This window comes from Scyliorhinus torazame, chromosome 3 (genome assembly GCF_047496885.1).
Source record: "Scyliorhinus torazame isolate Kashiwa2021f chromosome 3, sScyTor2.1, whole genome shotgun sequence".
In the NCBI taxonomy this organism is placed as follows: Eukaryota; Metazoa; Chordata; class Chondrichthyes; order Carcharhiniformes; family Scyliorhinidae; genus Scyliorhinus; species Scyliorhinus torazame.
The window spans coordinates 76,882,698-76,901,273 of NC_092709.1; positions in this window are offsets into that span (position 1 = coordinate 76,882,698).

Below are 18,576 nucleotides of genomic sequence, written 5' to 3' on the forward strand. Positions count from 1 at the left end.
CGACCACAAGACGTACTTCCTGAACGTGATTGACGAGCACTCCCGGTTCCCATTCGCCATCCCCTGCCCCGTCATGACTGCAACCACCGTCATCAAGGCCCTCCATAGCATCTTTGCACTGTTCGGGTTCACCGCTTACATACACAGTGATAGGGGGTCCTCCTTTATGAGCGACGAACTGCGTCAATTCCTGCTCAGCAAGGGCATCGCCTCGAGCAGGACGACCAGTTACAACCCCCGGGGTAACGGACAGGTAGAGAGGGGGAACGGAATGGTCTGGAAGACTGTCCTACTGGCCCTACGGTCCAGGAACCTCCTAGTCTCCCACTGGCAAGAAGTCCTCCCGGATGCCCTCCACTCCATCCGGTCACTGCTTTGTACGACCACCAATCAGACACCCCACGAACGTCCCCTTGTCTTCCCTAGGAAGTCCTCCTCTGGGACCTCGCTCCCGACCTAGCTGGCAGCACCCGGACCCATCCTGCTCCGAAAACACGTGCGGGCGCACAAGTCGGACCCGTTGGTCGAGAGGGTCCATCTGCTCCATGTTAACCCCCAGTACGCCTATGTGGCATACCCTGACGGCCGACAAGATATGGTCTCCATACGGAACCTGGCGCCCGCCGGAACCCCACGCACATCCCAGCCACCAGTCCCACCCTCCCCTCCACCGCAGCACCTTACAGGAGGATCAGTCCTTCCATCGGCCCCATCTAGGCCCCCCCATCCACCGATGACCCCGCAGGCGCTCCCTTCCCAGGTCAACCGTTTTCCCCACCAGCGCTGTCTAGGGGTGCTGAAGCTGCCATGGAGATCGAAGCCACGCTCCCGGAGTCACAGACGCCCGAGCCTCCACCGGAGTCACCACCGAAGCTCCGACGATCACAGAGGACGACCAGGGCCCCCGATCGACTGATTGCTTCATTTTAATTGTAAACTGTAAATATAAACCAGCAAATGTACATAGCTATCAGAATTGTAAATAGTTACTAAATACTGTACGGAGGTATTACGGTACCCCCATAACTAATTATACCACGTTGCCATGTTTTGTAGTTTCAGGCCACCACCCCCGCCGGACTCTTTTTTAACAGGGGCTGAATGTGGTATTATAGGTATTACGGTACCTGATAGGCTAAAGCACCATTGGGGGAAACTGTATGCTTTCTATTGGTTAGAATGTATGATAGCTCCGCCCTGCTAGGCGGGGTAGAAGAACCCCTGCCGCCCCAGCAGCCTTCATTCTGTACCTGAGCTGCTGGGGGAAACATCGAGCTTATTAAAGCCTTCAGTTGGACTACAACCTCACTTTTGTGGTTTTGATCGTGCATCACCCTGCAACAATAGTTTAGAGCTGGGGGTGTTCCAAAACCTGGAAGGAAACAGGCTGAGCTCAGGAGCATCTTGTTTGAAATAAGGAAGTGAGCTAGTGCTAAAATCTGAGTGGCACATTGTGCTTACGTGAGCCCTTTCCATCAAAGAAATGGTAGGAATCTTTGGCGCTGAGGGATCATATCATGTGAACACTGAACAAAATTGTGGCAGATACTGTAGTCCCAACTTTCCTGAGCACAGTAGGGGGAAAATATTCACCCTCCTGCGAAGTCTGGTGCAGCCAGAAAAATCAGGCTCTAAAACCTGTGATGAGACTGTGGAGATATTGCAGGGCCGCTTCTCACCTAAACATTTGGTCATCGATAAGAGGTTCATCGACAAGTGTGGATCAGGGGTTATTGGGAGGAGGCAGGAGAATGGGGGTGAGCAAATATCAGCCATGTTTGAATGGCGGAGCAGACTCGATGGGCCGAGTGGCCTAATTCTGCTCCTATGTCTTATGTTCCATAAAGGTAACCAACAAGAAGGTGAATGAATCACACAGTTCGTAGCTACTTTGAAAAAATTAGCTGAATATTGTAAATTTGGAGATGCTGATAGAAGCTATCCAAAAAATGCTGTTAACAGAAAGCAACTTAAACCTAAAGAAGGTTTAGAAGTCGCGATCTTGGGGCAGCATGATGGCGCAATGGTTAGCACTGGTGTCTCACGGCGCCGAGGTCCCAGGTTCGATCCCGGCTCTGAGTTACTGTCTGTGTGAAGATTGCACATTCTCCCTGTGTTTGCGTGGGTTTCGATCCCACAACCCAAAGATGTGCAGGGTAGATGGATTGCCCCTTAATTGGAAAAAATGAATTGGTTACTCTAAATTTATTTTTTAAGAAAAGTCACGATCTCTATGGGATTAGCATCTAAGGAAGCCCGACAAATACATTTTAGCACCAGAATCCGTAAAATATCGGCTGACACCTGAACACAGGTTCAAAATTGTCACCGATGTGCAAAAACGGAGAACGCAGCAGCAGACTGCTGGTGCAAAGATGCAAAATGCAGGAAGTATGGTAAAAAGGGGTGCACCAAACATATGTGTTGTGGAAGGAAACAAGTTCCAACAAGAACTATAAAAAGCAAGAACCAAGTGTATCAAATAGAAAACTGAAAAGCAAAGCATCCACGTGATACAAAAGGTGTGTGAAAAAGACTAGAGTCACAGTCAGATGATAAACCGTCATTGAAGGTACTGGCCGTTGTGGGCACAACAAATCGTTACTGGGTCACTCCTTCACTGGGTGGACAACCGGTAAAATTGGAGGTGGACACTGGAGCAGCAGTTTAATTGGTACCAGAAACTGTTTACCAAGAGAAATTATGACACCGCCATAATTAAACCCTCAAAAGATAAAACTACTGGGGAAGTGGTTCCATTGAGGGACTGCATCAATGTAAATGTGCAGCTAAATGGACAGACCACAGACCTGTCCCTGCAAGTCATTAAAGGTAACCATCCAGCACTAATGGGGAAAACCTGGCTGGAGAGAATCAAGCCAAACTGGGTCTAGGTGAATCTCATGTCGGAATCCAAAGCAGGTCGACCGAAGATTTGAACTAAACATGTCATTGTCTTTAATGGAGAGTCGGGAATCATGAAAGAGATCCCAGTCAAGCTAAAGATTAAGGATGAAAGCCAATCAAGATGCTTAAAGGTTAGGCCAGTGCAGTATGCCATTAGGCCTAAGGTCGACGCAGAATTAGAAAGGCTGATCAAGACGGGGGTCCTTGAACCCGTTAATGTAAATGATTGGTCCACGCCGATAGCACCCACGATGCAGAAAGAAGGTTCGGTACGCATACGTGGTGATCTTCAAGTCACTATCAATCCAGTACTATGTGCAGAGCAGTACCTTCTGCCTTTAATTGATAGTTTATTTGCTGAGTTGGCTGGAGGCCAGCATTTAAGTAAGGTTGACCTTAGTCAAGCTTATCTCCAGATAAATGTAGAACCAGATTCCCAACAATATTTGACAATCGTGACACACATGGGGCATTTCAGATATAAAAGATTTCCATTTAACATCACGTCTGTGTTGTTTCAACATGCCATGGATCAAATTCTAAGCAGACTACAAGGAGTCCAGTGCTACTAAGACTCTCGACACTGAAATCGGGAAACGCGATTGGGCAGAGAATAGCTTCCAATGCCAAAATCGTGGTTTCTATTCTCAATCACCCCAAAAATGGAGTAAATGCACCGTGCGCAGCATGGAGTTTAAACGCTGTTTGCGTCCAATTAGTGGGCCCAACGACAATTCTCCACCTCTGATGGGCCGAGTTTCCGATGGCACGGCCACTGACCACCCACCTTGGCCCCTGGTTGGGCATAGTGACACCGGCAGTATGGGTGCCTCCACCCCCACCCCCGCACCCCACCCCCTCCACCACATTATCCACCCCGCCCCCCAAACTCCCCACCCAACTGGCCGCCACCCACCGGCAGACCACCCAGGGCAGCACCCACAGCAGCCCCCAGCAAGGGCAGTGCCAGCTAACAGTACCCCTGGCATCAGGGACGGGCGGTGGGGCCGGAGGCCCCCACGGTGCTGGTCACAGATGGGCAGGTGTGAGTGGATGGGGAGGGGGACATGCGGGGGCGGAGCTTGCAGTGCCGACCGGGGCCACCGTATAGTCCGGTGGACTTGGTTGGGCACGGGAGTATGCACCACGCTAACATGTTGGCCGTTCAGCCCCTGCGGACAATAGATTTTGGGGGGAGGCTGGGGAGCACGAGCCGCCCACAGGGCCTGTACCATTCCCCCGCACTCCCCCCCCCCCCCCACCCCCCCCCCCCTCCTCCTCACCGGTCAGCCCAGAGCAGCCCAACCCTTAGACCAATCAGACAGAGTACTGAGGCAAGTTGTAAAGGTGGAAACAGGTGGTTAATGTGAAATGTTTACAGATCTGTGCCCTAGCCCCTATAACTGTACTGCGCTGTAATGTTCTATGTTCTATGCACCTGTGCCAACTTAACTGCCGCCTGACCTCCTGGCCTTACGAGCCCTCACACTAAGTCTAGGTGGTTCACCAGATGGTGTAGCAGGAGTGGAGACGGCCTGCTGTAACTCCAACCTGTGAAGAGGGTCCTCATTGGCACGCGTCTTCTGGGATGACCCGGCCTGGATGGGCCCGGCCACTGCTCGGGTGTCCCAGATGGTGTGTTGCCGCTCTGTTCTGGCCGCTGCCCATCCAATAAGGGACAGCAAGGGGAGAGTCCGAAGTGCTGCGGTGTACCGGCACCTCCCCTGCGGGAGTCATCGGCACAGGCCCCAGCGCCTACTTCTCCCTCAGGGTGCCCGATGGCCCCCGGGTTACTCCATGGGATGGGGGTGCAAGTGAAGGCATCGCCTGAGGCTCCCCCGCCACCTGCACTGCCAGTCCCAGAGGCCCGCTCTAGTCTCGACTAGGATCTGCATGCTCATGGCTAATAAGCACAGGGAGTGGACCATCTCCATTTGGGGCTACGCCATATCACGCTGTGACTGTGCCACCACCCTCTGGATCTGTGTCACATCAGCCAGTGACTGGGCCACCTCCTACTGGGACTGGGCCATCTCCATCTGGGACTGGGCCACCTCCCTCAATGTCTGTGCCACGCCGGCCAGCACTTGGGCAATGCTGCCAACGTTTCCAGTCATGGCCAGCTGCGACTGGGCGATACTGAGGAGCACCACTGCAATGTTCTGGTACATGGGCAGCACGGTAGCACAAGTGGGTAGCACTGTGGCTTTACAGTGCCAGGGTCCAGGTTAGATTCCCCGCTGGATCACTGTCTGTGCGGAGTCTGCACGTTTTCTCCGTGTCTGCGTGGGTTTCCTCCGGGTGTTCCGGTTTCCTCCCACAGTCCAAAGCCGTGCAGGTTAGGTGTATTGGGCATGCTAAATTGCCCTGAGTTCCAAAAAGGTTAGGAGGGGTTATTGGGCTACAGGGATACTGTGGAAGTGAGGGCTTAATGTGGGTCGGTGCAGACTCGATAGGCCAAATGGCCTTGTTCTGCACTGCGATGTGTTAGGCAGGTAGGTTCGATTGGACTGTACTCGATGCAGGGAAGCCAGAAACAGACGTCTAACACTGGAGAAGATCCAACACTGTTTTATTCAACTATAGAACTGATATACATATTCAGCTGTGGGTTGACACTATACTGAACTGACTGGAGACCTTGTACTAGCCTGACCAGACGTACTAGCTACCGCATGGTGTTTGCACTTGCTAGCTCGTGGACTCTGACTGTCTCAGTGGGCTGGGTCCCGAGAGAGCAGGAAACCTAGTGCCCTCTGGCTTTATAGTGATAGTGTCCTGTCTGGTGATTGGCTGCTCTGTGTTGTGTGCTTACTGGTCATCCTGTGTGTCAATCACTGCCTGTCTGCCTCTCATTATGTACATGAGTGGATATTATGACATCTCCCCCTTTTTTTTAAGATAAGTAAATACTAAGGTGTGCGTGCGTATATATGCCTGACTATATACAAAAGATGTCTAAATGAACGTATATACATAGGAAGGTGTCGATAGTGCAGATACATGGTGAACGAAACAATATTTACAGAGGTTAAAGCGATGAAGTCACAAAATGTACAAAAGTTCAATCTACAGATTAAGTCTTTGTGGTGGGCGACGAATTCTTGTCGATCGCCGCAGAGGTGGATCAGGAGCCGCCTACACGTGGATAGGCTGGATCGTTGCCATCGCGGTCGTCGCATGGGCCGGCAGGATTGCTGGTAGATCGGTGGCCTCGTGGCAGGGTACGTCCGGAGGAAGCATCGTAGGTGGCGGGGCACTTCGGTCAGGTAGCGGGCGTGGAACTCTTCGCAGTGTCCGTCTGTTGCGCCATAGTAGGGAGCCATCAGCCATGCGGACAATGAACGATCTTGGGGCCACTTGTTTGATCACAACAGCTGTGGCTGACCAGCCGCCCTCAGGCAACTGGACACGAACATGATCAGTTGGGGCCAGCTTGGGTAGATCCGTGGCATGAGCATCATATGTGGCCTTCTGTTGGGCCCGTGACTGCTGCATTTTCTGTAAGACCGTGAGGTGGTCAAGGTCTGGAACATGGATGGCTGGAACTGTGGTCCTCAGCGATTCATGAGCATCTGCGCTGGAGACAACCCAGTGGACAGTGGGGTTGCCCTGTATGCCAGCATCGCCAGGTTGAAGTCGGAGCCTGAGTCTGCAGCTTTGCACAGCAACCGCTTTACAATATGGACCCCTTTCTCGGCCTTCCCGTTTGACTGCGGGTAGTGGGGACTGGAGGTTACGTGACGGAAGTTGTAGGACTGCAAAATCAGACCATTCCTGGCTGTAAAAGCAAGGACCGCTCATTACCGCGAGCGGAATCCCAAGCCTGGCGAACGTTTCTTTGCATGCTTTGATTACCGCCTTCGACGTGAGGTCGGACAGTTTCACCACTTCTGGGTAACTGGAGAAGTAGTCAACCAGGAGTACCTAGTCACGCCCCTTGGCGTGGAAAAGGTCTACACCTACTTTGGACCACGGAGAGGTCACGATCTCGTGCTGTTGCAGCGTTTCCTTGGGTTGAGCTGGTTGAAATTTCTGACAGGACAGTTGAGGACTGTGTCGGCAATGTCCTGGCTGATGCCCGGCCAATAGACCGCCTCCCGAGCTCTGCATCAGCATTTCTCAACCCCAAGGTGACCCTCATGGAGTTGGCCCAGCACCATAGCCCGCATGCTCTGAGGAATTACAATCCTGTCGAGTTTCAGAAGGATTCCCTCCACCACCGTCAGGTCATCTTTTACGTTATAGAACTGGGGACATTGTCCCTTCTGCCAGCCATTGGTAAGGTGCTGCATCACACGCTGCAGCAGAGGATCCTTGGCCGTCTCCTAGCAAATTTGGACCACCCGTTCGTCAGAGGCCGGAAGGTTGGTGGCACACAACTGCACTTGCGCTTCTATGTGGCAGATGAAGTCACTTTGTTCACACGGTGTGGTAATGGACCTGGCTAGGGCATCTGCAATGATCAGCTCTTTGCCTGGCGTGTAGACAAGTTCGAAGTCGTAGCGGCGTAGCTTAAGAAGAATTCGCTGGAACTGAGGTGTCATGTCATTTAAATCCTTCTGGATTATATGGACTAGAGGCCCGTGGTCCGTTTCTACCGTGAATTTTGGCAGGCCGTAAACCTAGTCGTGAAACTTGACTATCCCTGTCAGGAGGCCCAGACATTCCCTCTCAGTCTGAGCGTACCATTGCTCAGTGGGCGTCATGGCCCTGGAGGCATACGCCACTGGAGCCCAGGGCGAGGAGTCATCTCTGAAGGAGCACCGCCCCAATGCCGTCCTGGCTTGCATCAGTCGATATCTTGGTTTCCTTGGTTGGGTCGAAGGACGCTAGAACTGGGGCTGTGGTGAGCTTTGCTTTCAGCTCACGCCATTCCTCTTCATGCGTGGGCAGCCACTGGAATTCCGTTGACTTCTTGACGAGATGGCAGAGGGCCGTGTTGTGGGATGCCATGTTGGGAATGAATTTCCCGATAAAATTGACAATCCCGAGGAAGTGGAGGACCGCCTTCTTGTCCTCCGGGGTCTTCATGGCGTTGATCGCCGAGACCTTGTCGGCATCTGGTCGCACGTCCTGCTGCAAGATGTGGTCACCCAGGAACTTAATATCTGATTGACCAAATGAGTACTTGGTCCTGTTGAGCTGGAGACCATGTTCATGAATTCTCTGGAATACCTTCTTGAGGCGAGCGATGAGTTCCTGGGGCGTTGTGGACCAGATAATTATGTCGTCGACGTATACTCGCACCCTCTCGATGCCCTCCATCATAAGAACATAAGAACTAGGAGCAGGAGTAGGCCATCTGGCCCCTCGAGCCTGCTCCACCATTCAATGAGATCATGGCTGATATTTTGTGGACTCAGCTCCACTTTCCGGCCCGAACACCATAACCCTTAATCCCTTTATTCTTCAAAAAACTATCTATCTTTATCGTAAAAACATTTAATGAAGGAGCCTCTACTGCTTCACTGGGCAAGGAATTCCATAGATTCACAACCCTTTGGGTGAAGAAGTTCCTCCTAAACTCAGTCCTAAATCTACTTCCCCTTATTTTGAGGCTATGCCCCCTAGTTCTGCTTTCATCCGCCAGTGGAAACAACCTGCCCGCATCTATCCTATCTATTCCCTTCATAATCTTATATGTTTCTATAAGATCCCCCCTCATCCTTCTAAATTCCAACGAGTACAGTCCCAGTCTACTCAACCTCTCCTCGTAATCCAACCCCTTCAGCTCTGGGATTAACCTAGTGAATCTCCTCTGCACACCCTCCAGTGCCAGTACGTCCTTTCTCAAGTAAGGAGACCAAAACTGAACACAATACTCCAGGTGTGGCCTCACTAACACCTTATACAATTGCAACATAACCTCCCTAGTCTTAAACTCCATCCCTCTAGCAATGAAGGACAAAATTCCATTTGCCTTCTTAATCACCTGTTGCACCTGTAAACCAACTTTTTGCGACTCATGCACTAGCACACCCAGGTCTCTCTGCACAGCAGCATGTTTTAATATTTTATCATTTAAATAATAATCCCTTTTGCTGTTATTCCTACCAAAATGGATAACCTCACATTTGTCAACATTGTATTCCATCTGCCAGACCCTAGCCCATTCACTTAGCCTATCCAAATCCCTCTGCAGACTTCCAGTATCCCCTGCACTTTTTGCTTTACCACTTATCTTAGTGTTGTCTGCAAACTTGGACACATTGCCCTTGGTCCCTAACTCCAAATCATCTATGTAAAGTGTGAACAGTTGTGGGCCCAACACTGATCCCTGAGGGACACCACTAGCTACTGATTGCCAACCAGAGAAACACCCATTAATCCCCGCTCTTTGCTTTCTATTAATTAACCAATCTTCTATCCATGCTATTACTTTCCCCTTAATGCCATGCATCTTTATCTTATGCAGCAACCTTTTGTGTGGCACCTTGTCAAAGGCTTTCTGGAAATCCAGATATACCACATCCATTGGCTCCCCGTTATCTACCGCACTGTTAATGTCCTCAAAAAATTCCACTAAAATAGTTAGGCACGACCTGCCCTTTATGAACCCATGCTGCGTCTGCCCAATGGGACAATTTCCATCCAGATGCCTCGCTATTTCTGCCTTGATGATAGATTCCAGCATCTTCCCTACTACCGAAGTTAAGCTCACTGGCCTATAATTACCCACTTTCTGCCTACCTCCCTTTTTAAACAGTGGTGTCACGTTTGCTAATTTCTAATCCGCCGGGACCACCCCAGAGTCTAGTGAATTTTGGTAAATTATCACTCGTGCATTTGCAATTTCCCTAGCCATCTCTTTTAGCACTCTGGGATGCATTCCATCAGGTCCAGGAGACTTGTCTACCTTTAGCCCCATTAGCTTGCCCATCACTACCTCCTTGGTGATAACAATCCTCTCAAGGTCCTCACCTGTCATAGCCTCATTTCCATCAGTCACTGGCATGTTATTTGTGTCTTCCACTGTGAAGACCGACCCAAAAAACCTGCTGAGTTCCTCAGCCATTTCCTCATCTCCCATTATTAAATCTCCCTTCTCATCCTCTAAAGGGCCAATATTTACCTTAGCCACTCTTTTTTGTTTTATATATTTGTAGAAACTTTTACTATCTGTTTTTATATTCTGAGCAAGTTTACTCTCATAATCCATCTTACTCTTCTTTATAGCTTTTTTAGTAGCTTTCTGTTGCCCCCTAAAGATTTCCCAGTCCTCTAGTCTCCCACTGATCTTTGCTACTTTGTATGTTTTTTTCCTTCAATTTGATACTCTCCCTTATTTCCTTAAATATCCACGGTCGATTTTCCCTCTTTTTACCGTCCTTCCTTTTTGTTGGTATAAACCTTTGCTGAGCACTGTGAAAAATCACTTGGAAGGTTCTCCACTGGTCCTCAACTGTTTCACCATAAAGTCTTTGCTCCCAGTCTACCTTAGCTAGTTCTTCTCTCATCCCATTGTAATCTCCTTTGTTTAAGCACAAAACACTAGTGTTTGATTTTACCTTGTCATCCTCCAACTGTATTTTAAATTCCACCATATTGTGATCGCTCCTTCCGAGAGGATCCCTAACTATGAGATCCTGAATCAATCCTGTCTCATTACACAGGACCAGATCTAGGACCACTTGTTCCCTCATAGGTTCCATTACATCCTGTTCTAGGAAACGATCGTGGATACATTCTATCAACTCCTCCTCAAGGCTGCCTTGACCAACCTGGTTAAACCAATCGACATGTAGATTAAAATCCCCCATGATAACTACTGTACCATTTCTACATGCATCAGTTATTTCTTTGTTTATTGCCTGCCCCACCATAATGTTACTATTTGGTGGCCTATAGACTACTCCTATCAGTGACTTTTTCATCTTACTATTCCTGATTTCCACCCAAATGGATTCAACCTTATCCTCCATAGCACCGATGTCATCCCTTACTGTTGCCCGGATGTCATCTTTAAATAACAGAGCTACACCACCTCCCTTACCATCCACTCTGTCCTTTCGAATAGTTTGATACCCTCGGATATTTAACTCCCAGTCGTGACCATCCTTTAACCATGTTTCAGTAATGGCCACTAAATCATAGTCATTCACGATGATTTGCGCCATCAACTCATTTACCTTATTCCGAACACTACGAGCATTCAGGTAAAGTACACTTATGTTGGCTTTTTTACCTCTGTTCTGAATCTTAACACCTCGATCAGTAACCTCTCCTAAGTTATATTTCCTCTTAACCTTTCTCCTAATTTTTCTTGTCGTTGAACCCATATCTTCATGTAACAACCTGCCGCGTTGCTTACCATTAATATTTTCACTTCCCGTTTAATTCGGTTCCAGTCCTACCCAGGTGCAGACCGTCCGGTTTGTACTGGTCCCACCTCCCCAGAACCAGTTCCAATGTCCCAGGAATTTGAATCCCTCCCTCTTGCACCATCATCTGCTCCATGATGCGGTGAAACACTTCGGAGGCAGATATGATCCCAAAAGGCATCCGGTTGTAGCAGTAGCAACCGAACGGGGTGTTGAACGTGCACAGCTTGCGACTAGACGCGTCCAGCTGTATTTGCCAAAAACCCTTGGAGGCGTCCAGCTTAGTAAAGATTTTGGCAAGAGCCATCTCACTGGTCAACTCTTCACGTTTTGGTATCGGGTAATGCTCCCGCATGATGTTGCGGTTTAGATCCTTAGGGTCAATGCAAATGCGAAGCTCCCCTGACGGCTTCTTTACGCAGACCATGGAGCTGACCCAGTCTGTTGGCTCTGTGACATTCGACATGATGCCCTGGTCTTGGAGGTCCTGTAATTGCTTCTTCAGACGATCCTTGAGGGGTGCCGGCACTCGGCGTGGTGCATGAATTACCGGGGTGGCGTTCGGCTTGAGCAGGATTTTATATTGGTATGGGAGCGTGCCAATCCCATCGAATACGATGTGGTACTGCGTGATAATGTCATCTATGTCGGCTTGCAAGTTTCCATCAGGCGAGGCTGTCGCCGGTGATGATGACATGGTGTGGACTCGCTGAACCAGGTTCAGGAGCTTGCAGGCACGAGCACCAAGCAGGGATGCTCTGTCAGGCCAGACGATTTTGAACCGCAGTGTTGCCTTGATCGCCTTGTTGGATACCCCTAGTTGACAGTAGCCACTGGCAGCTATGGTATTGCTTTGCGCCATTGTAGTCAAGGAGCTGGCAGGCCGGTGGAAGAATGCTTGGTCTGATGCGGATGGTGTCGAGGTCGCATTTTGAGATTCGCTGATGCGGCGGTGTCCAGTTTAAATCGGATGCGAGCCTTGTTAACTGTGAGGACAGCACACCACTTGTCGTCGGGATCCACACTGAGGATCGAGAGGCGTTTCGCCGTTGTGGTGGAAGGCAGCACATGTGTAGTTATGATGCCCACCCGGTACGGGGATTTGAGGCACTCAGCATCAGGGTCTGTTGGGCTGTCGGGATCGGAATCTGGCATGCCTTGTTGTATTAAGCGGACACTTCTGCGCCATAGCTGGGATCGCTGGCTGCTGAGCGGTGGAGCAGATCTGCAAAGGGCTGCATAGTGGCCAGGCTTGCCACACTGTAGACACCGGCGTCCTTTTGCTGAACATTGCCACTTTAAATGGGCGGAGCCATAATTTGGACACGTCATGACGCCGACGTCAGCACGTTCCGTGCGCCATTGCGCATGCGCAGTGCGGTCGGTCGATGTACTCACCTGCGCAGTTGGGTTGTAGGGTTCGTCATCCACTCGGTCGTGGCGCGCATGCGCAGGGACCCGGGAAAAGCACGCGAAACGGCCACTCTCCTTGATGCTCAGGCCCTGCATTTGTGCAATGGCCTGCACTCGTTCCGCCTCGTGGGAGGCCAGCTTTGCAGTTTCTGCCACCTTGATGTGGGGGTAACGATTCTTGGCATGCTCATGGACAACGTACGTCTCGATAGCGACAGATAGGGTCAACTGTTTGACTTTCAGGAGCTGCGGCCGAAGGGAGTTGGAGTTGACCCCGAAAACAATCTAATCCCAGATCATGGAATCAGCCGTCGAGTCATAGTTACATGACTGCGCTAGGATGCGGAGATGTGTCACGAAGGACTGGAAAGGTTAATCCTTACCCTGAAGCCTCTGCTGGAAAATGTACCGTTCAAAGCTCTCAATTCACCTCAATGTCGCAGTGGCTGTCAAACATCAGCAGGATTGTTTTGAATTTTGTTTTGTCTTGACCGTCAGCGAACGTAAGGGAGTTGTAGATATGGATGGCGTGGTCCCCCGCGGTGGAGAGAAATAGCGCGATCTTCCTGGAATGTGATGCTGCTTCAAGGTCGGAGGCCTCGATGTACAAGAGGAACTTTTGCTTGAAGATTTTCCAATTGGCGCCGAGGTTGCCGGAGATGCGGAGCTGCGGAGGAGGCTGGATGTTATCCATTTCACCGGATGGCTGCTTGCTGGTCAATGCTGATTCACTTGAGGCAGGTCCGTCAATATCAGTATCACTCCTGTACCATGATGTGTTAGGCAGGTAGGTTCGATGTGGACTGCACTCGATGCAGGGAAGCTATAAACAGACGTCTAACACTGGAGAAGATCCAACACTGTTTTATTCAACGATAGAACTGATATACATATTCAGCTGTGGGTCGACACTATACTGAACTGACTGGAGACCTTGTAGTAGCCTGACCAGACTTACTAGCTACCGCATGGTGTTTGCACTTGCTAGCTCGTGGACTCTGACTGTCTCAGTGGCTGGGTCCCGAGAGAACGGGAAACCTAGTGCCCTCTGGCTTTATAGTGGTAGTGTCCTGTCTGGTGATTGACTGCACTGTTGTGTGCTTATTGGTCATCCTGTGTGTCAATCACTGCCTGTCTGCATCTCATTATATATGAGTGGATATTATGACACACTGTATGTTTTTTGTTCTATGTTCTATGGCTGCCTGGCACATGGCTGCCTGTGAGCGGGCAGCCCTGTCCTGGGCCTCGGCCAGTGCCTGCACAGAATGCCCCAGGGCCTGGACACGCTGATCCATTGTCGAAACCGTCATCCTAATGCCTCCTCTGCGGACACCACCCAAGTGGTGTTGGCATGGGTGTCACGCATGGCTGGCACCACCTCCTGCTCCTGCAGGCGGTTGCACTCCTCCACTTGCCCCCGCAGGTGCTGGATGCTCACCGACATCCCTCATGTAGTCCCTGACTCTCTGACTGTATCTGTATTGTGGTTGAAACTGGATGTTCCAGAAGCCCAGGGCCCATCTGGATGGCAGCTAGTTCCTGGGGTCGGCCTGCCCCCCGACCGTCCAGTCCCTCGGGTGCTCCGATCTGCACCTGCGGTACCAGATCAGCTGTGTGGTGCGCACCAGATAGTGTTCCAGGAGCCACTTCGCTAAAGCGCCCGACCAGGGTGTGTGTCTCTGGGATGGTGGCGGATCTTGGAGACAGCATTGATGGAAATTCACCGTCAACCTCCGACCCGAGCTCTGGGGTGTCCTGATTCTTGGGCAGAGGGCTGGTGTCTGAGCTGCTCTCAGCGTCACTGCTTGGCTCATTGGGAGGCTCCGGCACTGGCACTGGCTGGAGGTGGGGTCCGCCAGATAGACTCACCCCATCCGCGGCAGGTCCTGCAAGACGCAAGACAACATGCAAGATTAGACCGCAGGGGGGGAATGGATATGGGCATGGGGAGGGGGGTGGGATTGGTAGTGTGGGGGTGAGGGTGGTGCGGGTTTGCGTGTGGTGTGGGGGTGAGGGTGGGGTGGGGTGAGGGAGGGGAATCATGGGGAACCGCAACTCAGCGGGTTTCACTCCCTCGCCCGTGACCGAACTCCACCTCTGCAACCTCCCGTTCTTCCGGGCCGACGGCCACGTCCAGGACCCTCCGCTCTGCCACGGTGAGTGGCCACAGGTCTGGTGTTCCCCTGCCTGTCTTCTCCCGCTCCCAGTGGTTATGTGCGGCCTTCTCCTGCAGGTGGAGGGGGGGGGGTGCGGCGGCGGGGAGAACACATAACAACACTGTTAGACGGTCCGAAGCATGCAACCCAGGGGATGGGTGGCCAGGGCACCCCAGACATGGCAGCTGATATGGTTACTGGCATGTGGGGCAGGGTGGGGATTCGGCCATTCTGTGGGGGAGGAGGGGGCCTGTTACAGGGCACAGTGCTGCCTACTCACCCTGGCTGCCCTGAGGAGGTGGTGAAGTGTTTTACACCACATACCACTAGTCCGGTGGTGACGGCGGCACTGAGGATCTGGGGGCAGTGGAGGAGACACAGGGGAGAGGAGGGGGCCTCATTATGGACCCCGATACGGAATAACCACAGATTTGCTCCGGGTAGGTTGGATGGGGGGTAGCAAGGCTGGTACAGGGCAGGTATTAGGAGGATGGGAGACCTCTTTATAGACGGGGTCTTCCCCAGCATGCAGGCGCTGGAGGAGAAGTTTGGCCTGCCCCCGGGGAATGCGTTCAGGTACCTTCAGTTCGGGACTTCCTTAGAAAACAGGTGGGGACGTTCCCGTGGCTGCCCCCACGCAGGATCCAGGATAGGGTGGTGTCTGACGTCTAGGTAGGGGAGGGGAAGGTGTCGGACATATATCAGGAGCTGCAGGAGATAGAGGAAGCCTCAGTGGGGGAGTTGAAGGATAAGTGGGAGGAGAAGCTGGGCGAGGAGCTGGATGAGGGCCGATGCCCTGGGCAGGGTGAACTCCTCCTCATCATGTGCCAGGCTCGGATTAATCCAGTTTAAGGTGGTGCATCGGGCGCATATAACGGCGGCAAGAATGAGTAGGTTTTTTGGGGTGGAGGACAGGTGCCCGAGGTGTGCGGGGAGTCCGGTGAATCATGCCCATATGTTTTGGGCATGCCTGGCTCTTAAAGGATTCTGGCAGGGGTTTGCAAGGGTGATGTCTCGGGTTTTGGACGCTTGGGTGAAGGCGAGCCCAGCGATAGCGATATTTGGGGTGGCGGAGGATCCGGGAGTGCAGGAAGCGAAAGAGGCCGAGGTACTGGCCTTTGCCTCCCTGGTAGCCCGGAGACGGATTCTGTTAATGTGGAGGGACTCGAAACCCCCGAGTGTGGAGACCTGGGTTAGCGACATGGCGGGGTTCCTCAGCCTGGAGCGAATAAAGTTCGCCTTGAGAGGGTCCTTGATGGGGTTCTCCCGGCAGTGGCAACCTTTCCTTGACTTTCTAGGGGAGCAGTGTCAGCAACAGCAGCATCCTGGGGGGGGGTTCAGGTGGGGTGGGGGGGGGGGGGGTACTGTTGATATATTGTGAGTTGGGCATAGAGGCAAAACCCATCTTGTTCTGTTTTAAAAAATTGGGTTTTTTTCTTTTTTTTGTTGTGTAAGTTGTTTCATTGTAAGCTTTGGGCTATGTTTATTGTTATTTTCTATTACAATTTGTATTTCTATTTTTGTTATGTAAAAACGCTCATTGGAAAACTTTAATAAAACATTTATTAAAAAAAAGTTTTTTACAGCACTGCATGCCAGTCCGGGTCGTGATGCCCATTGCGCTGACTGCCTCTGCAGGCCTGGCAGCCTCCTTCCTGGGCCTGGCTATAGGGTCATCGCCTCTTCTCCACCATGTCCAGGAGGGTCTCCAGCTTGGCGTTGGTACATCTTGGGGTCAATCTTCTTACATCCATCTTGTTGTCTGGGACGGTGTGTGTGTGTGTGTGTGTGTGTGGGGGGGGGGGGGGTGGGGGGGGGGAATTGTTTATGTGCGGCTGCGGCTTGTCAGCCTCCTGAGTGTCACTCACAGACCCGGCCATTCTGCGGCCGTATCCACAGGTAAAGTGGGGGCTTTACGCGACGCAGCTGCTAGCCCCCTACTGGGCGGAGGATCAGTGTGGGTGCAGCGCCAAATTTTTGGTTGTAAGACGAGACGGATCCTGCGGACAGAGTCGTAGAATCAGAGAATCCATCCCTTAGTCTCAGAAACGGAGTTTCCCACCCAATATCTTAATTAATGCAAAGAATAGGGCACGGTGGCGCAGTGGGTTAGCCCTGCTGTCTCACGGCGCTGAGGTCCCAGGTTGAATCCTGGCTCTGGGTCACTGTCCATGTGGAATTTGCACATTCTCCCCATGTTTGCATGGGTTTCACCCCCACAACCCAAAAGATGTGCAGGGTATGTGAATTGGTCATGCTAAATTGCCCCTTAATTGGAAAAAATGAATTGGGTACGCTAAATTTATATTTAAAAAAAATTAATGGAAAGAATAAAAAAACATTTTCAAAATTTAGATGTTACACTCCAGAGACTAGAAGATTACGGACTACGATTACGGAAGGATAAATGTGAATTCTTCAAATCTTTTATTCAATACCCAGGGCAAGTCATAGATACAAAGGGACTGCACAAATCACCTTCAAAAGTAAAAGCCATAACTGAGGCACTTGCACCTCAAAGCGTAAATGAACTTTGATCATTTCGGGGCTTATTAAGTTATTATGGAAGGTTTTTGCTGATCTAGCAACTATTCTCAAGCCTTTACACAATTTATAATGCTAAAACAGGAAATTAAAATGGGGGAATCGGCACGAGAAGGCCTCTGTACAAGCTGAAGTGGCACCACTAAAGTCAGAAATCCTGACACACTTTGACCTAAAGTTACCCTTGCAACCACCTTGCAACATATCACAATATGGGATGGGAGCAGTGGGTTATCACATAATGTCCAATGGTGAAGAGAAGCCACTAGCGTTTGCATCAAGATCCTTGAACAAAGGAGAAATTAACTATGCTCAGATAAAGAAGAAAGCTCCAGACATCATTTTTGGTATCAAATATTTTTACCAATACCTATATAGAAGGCAATTCACTTTACCAATGGATCGTTCACCCCACTGACATTGATAGTTGAACTGCACACTGGTATTCCATCTCTAGCAGCGTGCCGGATACAGAGATGGGCATTGCTGTTGTCAGCACATTCATACATGATAAAATGTCACTAAATCAGTGCTCCATGGGAATGCTGATGGATTCTCTAGGTTATCTTTACTTAACGGGTTGTCAATGAATAGTTCAAGTGGTAATATTTTCTATTACAAAGTCAATAATGCTCCGGTAACTTCAGGACAAGTTAAGAAGTATACCAGGAATAATTCACTACTGTCAGAAGTTATGGACATGGCACTTCATGGCAAGACAGTGGGAACAAACCCAGAGTTGGAGCCAAATGGTACACAAAGATTCAAACTATCTGTACAGATTGGTTGTCTCCTCTGGGGAATGAAGGTCATCATGCCACCATGTCCTAAAGCAACTTCATGAAGGCACTGTGGGATGGTAAGGATGAGGGGATAGTGTCAGAAGCTATTTTTGGTGGCCAGTGCTTGATAACAAAATCGAGGTGAAGGCAGGCATGTGTTCGGCTTGTGCAAAGGCTCCAAACCTGCCGCCATTGGCACCATTACAGCCATGGTAATGGTCAGAGGGACCATGGTAAAGAGTTCATGTAGATTATTCATTGTGGTAGACACGCACTTGAAATGGCCTGAAGTCGCCATTATGAAGACTATTATTCAAAGAGAACAATAGAAAGACTGGCTGAGATTTTTGCAAGATTCAGTTACCCTGAGAAACTTGCTAGTGACAGTGGGTCACAATGCTCTGGTTTTCTCCCACAGTCCAAAGACGTGCAGGTTAGGTGAATTGG